Raw genomic sequence first — 11947 nt, 5'->3', positions numbered from 1 at the left:
ACTGCCTGGCCTCCCTTTGTCTCTGCTTATTTCCTTCCAGTGATCTTGTACTCTACCATGACATTGTGATATATTAAGAAATATATACATTTGGTCTTCCTCCCCAGCTCCCAGCACTGAGCTCCTAATACCCCTGAAATTTCCTGAGTGATAAGTGTGAGAGGAGTATCTTTTGCTATTCTTAATAAGCCTCTTTCAGCTGTACCTGAGTTTATGCAAATGAAGTTATTCTTAGAGAATGGGGACTGGTCACCAGAGGAAACAACCATGTGATTAGAGAGTTGGGACTTTCAGTCCCCCACCTCTGGGATGGGAAGAAGTGCTCGAAACTGAGTTTAGTCATCGGTGGTCAATAATTTAATCCATCATCCCTATGTAATTGAATCTCCATTCAAATCCTAAACAAATGGGTTTGAAGAGCTTCCAGGTTAGGTGAACAGTTCAAGGTGCTGGGAGGGTGATGCATTTACAGAAGGTGTGGGGGCTCTACGTCCCTTCCCACATCTCTTCCATTTGGCTGCTCCTGAGTTGTAGTCTTTATAATAAACTGATAATAGTAGGCAATGTCCTGTCCTGAGTTCAGTGAGCTGCTCTAGCAAATTATGGAACCCAAGGAGGGAGGAGACAGAAACGCTGAAATTATAGCCGTTTGGTCAAAAGCCCTGGAAGCCTAGGCTTGCAACTGCATCTGAAACTGGGAGCAGCTTTGTGGAACTGAGCCCTTAATCTGTAGGGTAGTCAGCGTCAGAATTGCTTGACATGGAAAACCCACACATTTGGTGTCAGAAGTGTGAGTACTATTAGAGGTCCACTCTGTCTCACAATCTCTGTGATCTTCCAACAGGAGGCTGACACAGTTTTGTTGCTGTATTCCACAAGCCCAGAAAGTTCCTGATGCATCAAAGGTGTTCAGAAAATACTTGTATCTGAGTAAAAGGTAAACAAACTCTCTGCAACTTTGATGTATTAGTAAATCTACAATTGTTCCAAAATACAGTTTATTTAAAAGAATACTGGAGGGAGGGAGGGAAGGAGAGAGGAATTCCGTGTACACCGTATTAATTAAGAGTTTTGGGTTACTTCTCTTAAACCGAGAAGCACTTTGCCTCATCCTTTTCCTCCGCACACCCACCCACCCCCATTGTCATCATTCTGCCATCGCTGAGCCTTCATCGAGACCTGCAGAGCTACCATGCTGCACTGGTTACCAAAGGGACTGTCACCTGTCTTCATGGAGAACTATTCCTTGTGCTTGGCACTGTGAAGACTCGAGTTCTACTCCCCTCAATGTCTTACAGAATTATTGTAAGAATCAAATGAAGTTCTAAGAGTTGCCATAATGGTGAGCACTTAGTGTGTGCCCGGTTCTATGCCAAACACTTTAAGAGCGCGCTCTCCTTTACTTCTTACAACAGTCTTGTAAGTTGGGATAATAACGTCCCCAGTTTGTGGATAAGGTAACTCAGGCTTCCCGAGCACCTTGCTCAGGGTCATAGAGCTGGTGAGAAGGTGGAGCAGGAGACGAAGGCGTCTGACTCCAAAGGCCCCATGCGTGCCTCTGCTTTGTGATTCCCATGTAACAAGTGTGCAAGAAGTGTGCATAGTTCTGAGCATTTTCATCCCATCCTTCCCTCTTTCCTCCTCCCACTTCCTCCTCCAGCTCTCCGATCAGATCCCGACTAGACTCTGGGAGTTCCCAGATGGGAGCTGTAGAAGAACTGGCAAGCGGGGCTGGGAACACCCACCACTCCCATACTGCTGCAAGGAGTCAAGATGGAGAAAGACATCCAGGAAAGAAAAAGGATGTGATTCTCTGAGAACCCGAGGACTAAGTCAGGCTCACCTTCCCTTCTCCACCTCACCCAGGAGAGCGCTGCCAAGGCCACCAACCTTAGAACAACTCCTCTTTGGCAGAAGAGGCTTTCGATCACTAAGCTGTGCTGCTTTCCCAGCTGCATGCGAACAAGTAGGTTTCAGACATCTGAATTGTTTTTTTAAACAGCTGGCCCCACCCATTCATTGGTACCAGGCGGGCCCTTGCAGAGGCTGAGTCCAGCCTTGATGTGGCTGGGGTGTCCAGAAGGCTGGGCAACAGACTATGCTGGGTGTACCCAATTGCTGCCCAGCTGGGCCTGGTGGGGAGGCTTTGGGTGGTGTTGCTAGGCAACCTGGGTAATTGGAGAGGCCACGGATTGGGCTTCTGGGCCACAGAGACGAACAGCCTCCTTCATCACACTGCAGACCATCATTATGCCTCATTCCAGAGTCCTGCAGCAATCTCTCTGTGGTTATAGCCTGAAAGAGGGCTTTTTTAGCTACAGAAATTAAGAACCAGCCTTTCCAATTTATGGGTTTGTGGTTGTGGTTGTTTTCTTTTCACTACATCTCCAAGAATACACTTGAAATAAATAGGCAAAAGATTTTAAAACAAAATAGAAAGTACCTTTACAAATCCCCTTTTCCAAAAGTGTTCCTTATTCCTGAAGCAAACAAAGCACACTTGCCCTCAATTGTGAGGGCACCTAAGGTAGGGATGCTCTTCTTCCTGAGGTCTCTGCATGCCCACTATGTGTTAAAAGATTCTTCTTTGGAATCCCACAACTGTGGCTGTGGTTCAAGGTGGGGGGACCAAGACTCTGGTCATGTACAAGACCTCTCAGTGGAATAATTTCTTTGTGTCTCTCCCATTTAAAGACTATCATGACTGCCCCTTCCCAATCCACAGAACCACTTTCACTTGCGGGGTTTTTAGTTTGTTTTTTTGTTTTTGTTTCATTCGGCCGTGCCTCAAGGCTTGCAGAATCTTAGTTGCCTGAATGGGTATCGAACTTAGGCCCACAGCAGTAAAAGTACTGAGTCCTAACCACTGGACCATCAGGGAATCCCCATCACTTGTGGTATTTTGATGAATCCTCCTAGCTGCCCTGTGAAGAAGACACCATTTTTATTCCCATTTTACAGATGAACAAAGGCAAAAAGAGGTACCTGGGATTGCACATCAAAAGCAAAGCCAGACCACTGTCCCATTCTTGAGGCTAGATCCTGAGCCACTCCACTATTAATATACCCACTGCCTCCCCACAGAGCTATTTAAGCACTCTATTATAACATTTTTGTTTTCTGTTATAATAAATAATAGTAACAATAATATATACTGTAAAGACCAAAGCTTTATGTTGTATCTCATACTGTCCTCAACACATTTTCCTTGTTGATTGTGATCAGACTTTCAAAGCTGCCTCATGCACACTAAGAAATAGAATATGGAAGAAGTCCCAAAGACAGACACACTATTTAACTAATGACCTAGCCTGCCAGAGCACAGAGCTAAAGGAAAACTCCCAGATGGTGCCAGGGGTAAAGAACCCGCCTGCCAATGCAGGAGACATAAGAGACACAAGTTTGATCCCTGTGTTGGGAAGATCCCCTGGAGGAGGACACGGCAACCCACTCCAGGACTCTTGCCTGGAGAATGCCATGGACAGAGAAGCCTGGTGGGCTACAGTTCATGGGGTCACACAGAGTCAGACACGACTGAAGTGACTTAGCATGCAACGCAATGACCTAGCCCACCAGAGCACAGGGCTGAAAGAAAACTCCTAACCTCCTTAATTCAAGGAATTGGCTCTGTTTGATAATATGATGGTACTATTTCAGTCCCTTCAGTAAGGAGGCAGAATCACTGCTCTCAGTAGATATTTGTAGGTATTCTTCAAAAAGGCTTTCACTGCCTCATCTTCAATGTTTCTTAAATAATGGTCCATTGATGATAACCAACTGTGCTGCTTTGCATGGGATGAGGGATATGTGATTCAGGGTGCTAAAATTAGGACAGTCCTGGGCACACCAAGGACAGCTGGCCACCCTGACATAAACCAGCTACAGAATCATCTGAAAAAGTCAAGTGGAGATGGCTGGTTTTAACCCTAGGGCAGTGGTTCTTAACCCTGGCTACACATCAGAATTGTCTGAGGAGATTGTAAAGCAGTGTAAATGTCTGAGCTCACCCCTGATCAGCTGAACTAAGGCCTCTGGAGCTAGGGCCTGGGCATTGGGATTTTTTGATGTGCAGCTAAGATTGAAACCCCCTCCCGTAGAAATGTGGATTCTGGGCTGGGGTCTTGCCCAGGAACCTGCCTGTCTTTGTAACAGCTCCCCAGGGGATTCTCATGTACACTATGATTTGATAACCAATGAGTTCTTACGTGATATGTGAATTTATTAGACAACATACCCTGAATGCCTTGTATATGCTATACACTGGAAACACACAAAAAACCAAAAACAAAACCACCTCCTATTCCCCAGGCCCTCTTTATTCCCCGGTGGAGAACAAAGACCTATAAATTGTTCTAACACAGTATACAGTAGTCTCCCCTTATCCACAGCAATACATTCCAAGTCCCCAGGGAATATCTAAACCTGTGGGTAGCACCAAATTTTATCTATACAATGGTTTTTCCTATACACACATACCTATGGTAAAGTTTAATTTATAAATTAAACATTAACAACAATAACTAATAATAAAATAGAGTTAAAACAATATTCTGTAATAAAAGTTGTGTGAATGTTGTCATCATTCTCTCTCTCTCCAAATCTTATTGTACAAATTTAAAGCTGTTTCCATCTTAACTAAGCACTTACCATACATTGTGGCTGTAACTTTTGCAGTCTGAGGTGAGATAGCAAACCTAACATGCATTTTCTTTTCCTTCTTCACAATTTCATACATAGATGATTCATTTTTATCTTAGCAGCCTCAGAATGCAATTTTTTTTCTTACCATTTTTTTGCTGTTGTTGTTGGTCACACCACGTGACTTGTGGAAGCTTAGTTCCCTGACCAGGACTCGAACTTGTGCCCCTTACAGTGGAAACAGAGTCCTCACCATTGAACCACCAGGGGAGTTCCCTTTTTTCTTTCCTTATTAAGTCAAGAAGTTTCACCTTTTCACTTAAAGGAAGCACTTTACAGCTTATCTGTGGCATATCCAAATTGCCAGCATTATTACCCTTGTGTTTTGGGGCCATTAGTAAGTAAAATAAGGGTGACTTTAGCATACCTCAACTGATAACCAACACTGCAGCCAGATGACTGGGCAGGATACACTAGACAAAGAAATGATTCATGTCCCGGGCCAGATGGAGCAGGACAGCTTGAGATTTCATCAAGCTACTCAGAAGAGTACACAATTCAAAATTTATGAATTGTTCATTTCTGGAATTTTCCACTTAATATTTTCAAACCAAGGTTGACTTCAGGTAACTGAAACCGGGGAAAGCAAAACCTCGGGTAAGAAGAGGGTGCTACTGAACTGTGGTTTAGATTTTAAAGTGGGCCAGTCTCATCAGGGCAGTTGTGGTTATTCAGTTTCCAGAAGCCCAGTGTGGTAGATTAAAGACGGAGCATATTACTTGCTGTTTCTCCACGAAAAGGTGGTTTTGTTTCCCCACCTTGAATCTGGGGCAGACTTGTGACTAGTTTTGACTGATAACATGAGGCAGAAGTAGTGCCGGATGCTTCCAAGGCCAGGCCTGCAGAGATCTGCAGGCCTACTTCTGTTCCTCTTGGAATGTTCCCTCTTCGAGATCTGACATCATATAAGGAGAATGACCTCCACTGAGGCCACCATCCCATGAGGAAGTCCAAGCTACTCACAAGGAGAGAGAGACCACAGAGAAGAGCACCAAAGTGCCAGACCTATGAGTGAAGCCTTCTTGGAGTCCAGTTCATCCACCAGCTGAATAGTGCCGAGGGAATGATCTCAGCTGACACCACACGCAGCAGAACTGCTCACTTTAACCCAAATTCTGGACCCACAGACTCATGACAAAAACAAATGGCTGTTGTTGGAAGCTACTATGCTGTATAGTGATTTGTTGTATAGCAATAGTTACCAGCACCCCTCATCAGAACCAGAGGACGACATGACATTCCATACCATTCTGCCTTCCCTTGAACACCATTCATCTTCACAACCCCTCAGCAGAGTAGACAGCAGCTGTCTCACCTGAAAGAGCCTCTTAGTTAATCTCCATCTCTGTTTCCATTCCTGCCTCCCTTCCAAAACAAAACACAATCACTGTCTGCTTAAAAATCCTTCAGTAGGGGGGTTTCCTGGTGGTCCAGTGGTTGGGAGTCCACTTTGCAATGCAGGGGACGCTGTTCAATCCTTGGTCTGGGAGCATCTCACATGCTCTGGAGTAACTGGGCCTACGCGTTACAACTACTGAAGCCCACGCTCTAGAGTCCATGCTCTGCAACAAGAGAAGCCACCTCAATGAGAAGTCCTCACAAAGCAACTAGAGAATAGCCCCTGCTCACTGCAACTAAAGAAAGCCCACGCACAGCAACAAAGACCCAGCACACCCAATATACATGAATAAACAAAACCCTTCAGTGTTTCCCATTGTCTTCAAGGTAAATACAGGGTCCTTGGCATGGCTGATAAATCCTGCACCACCTAGCTCCAGCCTTCTTTTAACCTTCTGCTACTCTCCCAGCATCTCTGTGCTGCAACCACAGGGGCTTCTTTCTGTCTCAAGCACACACCAAGCTCTCTCCTGTCTCAGGGTCTTTGCACTTGCTGTTCCCTCTACCTAACCCTTTCTCCTCCCCAAACCCCAGCACATACACCCAAGGCTAGCTCTTCTTCTGGCCTCTCTGTAGTGGCAGCCCAACCTCTGCCCACCCCATATACTCTATCACATCCCCCTTCACTTTTAGCACTTAACTATCTAAAAATACCTGGTTTGGGGATTTCCCTGGTGGCCTAGTGGTTAATAATCTACTTGCCAATGTAGGGTACATGGGTTCAATCCCTGGTCAGGGAACTAAGATTCCACATTGGTTGGTTGGTTGGTTTAGTTGCTAAGTCGTGTCCGATTCTTGCAACCCCCTATGGACTGTAGCCCGCCAGCCTCCTCTGTCCATGGGATTTTCCAGGCAAGAATACTAGAGTGGATTTGCCATTTCCTTCTCCAGGGGATCTTCCTGACCCAGGAATCGAACCTGGGTCTACTGCATTGCAGGCAGATTCTTTACTGACTGAGCTATGCGGGAAGATTCCACATGCCACGGGGCAACTAAGCCCATATGCCACAACCACAGAGCCTACACACTGCAGCTACTGAGCCAGAGCTGTGGAGCCCATGTGCTGCAACAAATTGAAGCTCACATGCCACGATCAATACTGATCCCGCATGCCGCAAAGAAGATTTCCGGTGTGACAGCTAAGACTCAGTGTTGCTGCTATTGTTTTCAATCGCTTGGTTGTGTCCGGCTCTTTGCAACCCCATGGACTGGAGCATGCAAGCCAGGCTTCCCTGTCCTTCACTATTTCCTGGCGTTTGCTCAAATTCATGTCCGTTGAGTTGGTTATGCTATCTAACCATCTCATCCTCTGCCACTGTCTTCTCCTTTCGCTGCCTAAGACTCAATGCAGTCAAATAAATATGTAAAAATCAAAATCTGGTTTGTTTATCTGTTGTCTGTCTCTTTCTACTAGAATATAAAGCAGGAAATTTTCTTTTATATCCTATCTAATGGTGCTTACTGTTTGCTGAATAAACCACTAAGTGAGTAGAAGAAGGAAAAAGGAGGAAATTTGGAAAGAACACTGAATTACTACACTCAGAAAACCCTGGTTCTTGCTCCAGTTCTGCCCCCTGCTTATCTCCAGACAAGCCTCTTCGCCTCACCTGATCAATCCCCACTGTGATGTCCCTGGACAATGATGTTGTGTGTGCCATACACCTGTAGTGTTCACATTTGTTGCTCATGAAGCTGCATAAGAATTTCAGACAAGCTATGTTACTCTCATACATTTTCAAGTCAACAATAAATTATTTCTCACAAATTAAAATCAGTTGCAAGATAGAACTTTCTAGCATAGTCTTTATTAGAGACATGCTTTAGATATATCTTCCTCTAAACCTTGGAGCTACAGATTTAGCTTGCTCATTTTATGGAAAATGTCTGCCATATAATCCAGTTGTCAAAACCAGTCCTCACTGTCAAATTGATCAGCCAAACCAGAATAATCTTCTGTCTGTAAGAGAATCCGCCTTCATTCTTTTCTTCCTTGTTACCTCTAATTAATTTTTTATTGAGGTATAGTTGACTTTTGATACTATGTTAGTTTCAGGTGTACAACATAGTAATTCAAAATTTTTATAGGTTGTACTCCATTTAAAGCTATTATAAAATATCAGCTATATTCCTTGGGTTATATAATATATCCTTGTAGCTTATTTATTTTACACATAGTAGCCTGAACCTCTCAGTCTCCAACTCCTGTCTTGCCCCATCCCTTTCTCTCTCCCCACTGGTAACCACTAGTTTTGGTCTTACTGAGCGCCTAGCAATTCTAGCTCCCACCCTCCACTAGGCCTTTTCATGAGCGTCTCATCTTCCCTCCCCAATTTGTTCTCTTGGCCAAGTCCTAACACCCCCCTCCAAGACTCTGTCCTAACATTTCCTCTACAAAGCCTTATTAAGCCTCTACTATGACTCTGATGCTGGGAGGGATTGGGGGCAGGAGGAGAAGGGGATGACAGAGGACAAGATGGCTGGATGGCATCACCAACTCGATGGACGTGAGTCTGAGTGAACTCCGGGAGTTGGTGATGGACAGGGAGGCCTGGCGTGCTGCGATTCATGGGGTCACAAAGAGTCAGACACGACTGAGCGACTAAACTGAACTGAATTGAACTGATGCACCTGTCATTGTGCTAAGCGAGGGATACAGTAAGGAATAAAGCAGACATGGAAGAATTAAATGCCCTTAGGGTACCACTGTCTCCTCCACAAGGCTGTGAAAGCCCTGAAGATAGAACTTGTTTTATTCATCTTTTAAAGTTATTTATTTATCTAGGTTGGGCTGTGCTGGGCCTTCGTTGCTGCATGGGCTATTCTCTAATTGTGCTGTGCAGGCTTCTCATTGTGATGGCTTCTCTTGTTGTAAAGCATGGGATTTAGGGCGAGTGGGCTTCAGTAGTTGCAGTTCCCGGGCTCTAAAGCATAGGCTCAATAATTGTGGCGAATGGACCTAGTTGCTCCACAGTATGTGGGATCTTCCCAGATCGGGGAATCAAACCTGTGTATCCTGCATTGGCAGGCATATTCTTTACCACTGAGTCGCCAGGGAAGACCTATTTTATTCATCTTTGAATCCCTATTATGGAACCCACAGAATGAATCAGATTATGTTTGTTGAATTAACAAAAGATTCCTCGAACATTTCTGTATCAGGGACATACAGGGTGCTCACTATAAGCTGTGAACATAACATAGGGCCAACAGAGCACATGACTGAATGAATGAATGAAGTATGAATGAGTGACAATGAATGAATCAGGGGAAGACTGTGCTCTTTCCCACTTGGATGAAGCAGCCCAGAGCAGGAGATGTCCTGATGTACGGCAAGTGAGAAGCCAGTGTCTAGGAAGCTGGGGGAAGGCGGATGGCCTTTTGCTCTTTCCGATACACAGAAATTTGAAGGACAATAAGGATTTGAACAAAGTGTGGAATCCAGAGTCTGAGCTAGATATGAATCCTGGATCCACTACTTACTATTAGCCATGTGACCTTAGGCAAATCTCTTTGTTTGTATCTTCATGTTCTCAACTATAAAATGGGGCTGAGGATAATACAAACAGGGTTACGATTAAATGAGATTACGCATTTAAAAGGCTGTAACCTGAGACCAGGCGGAGTTGGTGGTAGGAACTGACGGTTCCCACCACTGACAATGCAAATTCAGAAACACAGCGGAAGAGCCTTCCTTTCCTTCCAGCTAGAGGTCCCAGCCCTGATTGCTGTTCTAACCTCAAACGGCAGGAGGCGCTTTTCCTATTCAGCCCCTCCCTTCACCACCTGCCCCTTCACTCCCAACTCAGTGTTTACAGGTCGGCCCAAGTGCCTTCAAGGCCAAGGGCGTCTGCTACATCTTTACAAGACAGAGAGGGGAGGGTGGCAGTTAGGGCAGGGCATGGCAGGAAGCGGGCCAAAGAAGCACAGGTGTTTCTGGAGCCGGCCTTGCTGTGTGCCCGGCACTGGGCTTGGTGTTTATTATGTATCCTCTCATGTCCATGGAGTCCCAACAACAAAACATCTCATGTCCTCTTCATAACAATACTATTTAGAGATAAGGAAGCTGACCTTCAAGGAGAGGTGGGATATCAATCCAAATGCCTAAGACTCTAAAATGTTTCCACTCTGCCACGCTGGCCACCGCTTACAGATGATCACCATACATTTGTGAAATAAATTTCAGTTCTCTTATTCCCAGGAAGAGCGAAACTGTGTGCCCCACCTCTAACTTCACCCCTGCCCCACCCCATTCCCCCACCCCCCCCCCCCCGCAGAGAATCATGAATAAAGAACAAAAAGCAACATATTAAGGAGTGAACAGAATCCTTCAGACACCCAAACCAGGAAGGAGGAAACAACCTCGGAGACTTGCTGGGCAGGAAGCAGCCAGAGACTGTCTGGCCCTGGCTGTGGTCTCCTGGGGCAGAGGTCTAGAGAGGACTAGGATCTGGCTCAGTTGGAGGGAGGAGAGAACTGTGGGACTGGAGTTGGGGACAGGTTACTGAGGAGAACGGGATGCAGGGAGAGAAGATTGACCAGGGCTCAGAGGGGCAATGGTATTACCTGGTCCTCCCACCATCGGGGAGAGGGGTGAGTCAGAGACAGCCCCTGACTCCTGGCCCAACCTGCTGCCAACTTTTAAAATGAAAGTAGCAGGAGCGGACACTCCTGAAGCTCCTGCGGAAGGCGGTTGCCAAGGGACCACTCGTCGGTCGGCCCTGGGCCTCGGACGCTCCCCGCCCGACAGAGGGACCCGGTCGACGGCTCCCCGCAGCGCCCGCAGCTTACCTGGGGGAGGCCAAGGTGCGTCCCAGGCAGGACAGGCCAAGGGGCTGCCTCAGGTATCCTGGAGTTCCCGCCCTGCCACACACTCCGAGGTCGCTCCTCGAATTAAAATCCTCCGCACAGGTTCCCGCTCGCCCAGCCCGGGGGGAGGGAGCCCGAGGAAATTCCCTCCCAGCCCTGAGAGGGCCTGGGCCGGGCCAGCCAGCTCGGCAACCTCAGCCCTGGGCTGGCCCTGGATGAATGAGCCCTTCCGCTCCGCCTGTCTGGGTTTGAGCCAGCCAGCCTGTGACTGCCCCTTTGCTCTTTCTACTTGGCCCTGACCCTGAACTCCGATCCTCTTCCTAGTCCTACCCTCCCAGGTCTCTTGCTCTGCGTTCTCAGCTCTCTGGAGAAAGACCTCAGCCAGAGGACTCCTTTCTCTTCCCACCTTCTTATTTCCTGATTCCTTGTCAAAAAGATGCCGGAGAGCAAGAGAGCTTATTGATGCATCCCAAAGGGGTCCGTGCCCCAAGACCCAGAGCAAGACAGAACCAGATAGAGACTGGATGGAGGGGGGGAGGGGGTCTAAGGGAAAAACAGTCTTCCCTCCTGTGTTTCTTCCTTACTCACATAGGAGTACCATCCAGCACTTCTGACACCAGATGTGTGGGTCTAACCCACCCCAAACAATTCTGCAATAGCAGCTGGGTGTCCTCCGTTTAACTCAGTTCTGACACAATCTACCTGAAGTGAATGCCAGATCCCCCAGGTGAAGGGCTCAGACTGCTGCCCGCTTCAGAAGCCAGTTGCAAGAAGTAGGTCCCCAGGCCACCCACAACTTTCATCCAACTTAGCTACACATCAGAGGTTCCTGTGTCCCCTTCCTGAGATCTAGGGTGAGGTCTGGATGATTACCAAGCACAGGAGTGTCTGTCCTCGTGGAGTTGGGATGCAACACCCTACCCGTAGGTGGATGCGTTTACCAACCTGGAAACTCCCTGAACTCCTAATGTTGGGATTTTATGGAGACCTCCTCACATAGGCATGATCAATTATTAACTCCATGTCTAGCCCCTCTATCCTATCA

This window comes from Capricornis sumatraensis, chromosome 2, assembly GCF_032405125.1.
Source record: "Capricornis sumatraensis isolate serow.1 chromosome 2, serow.2, whole genome shotgun sequence".
NCBI classification, from domain to species: Eukaryota; Metazoa; Chordata; class Mammalia; order Artiodactyla; family Bovidae; genus Capricornis; species Capricornis sumatraensis.
The sequence above is the reverse complement of the archived record's forward strand: the minus strand, read 5'-3'. Positions refer to the sequence as shown.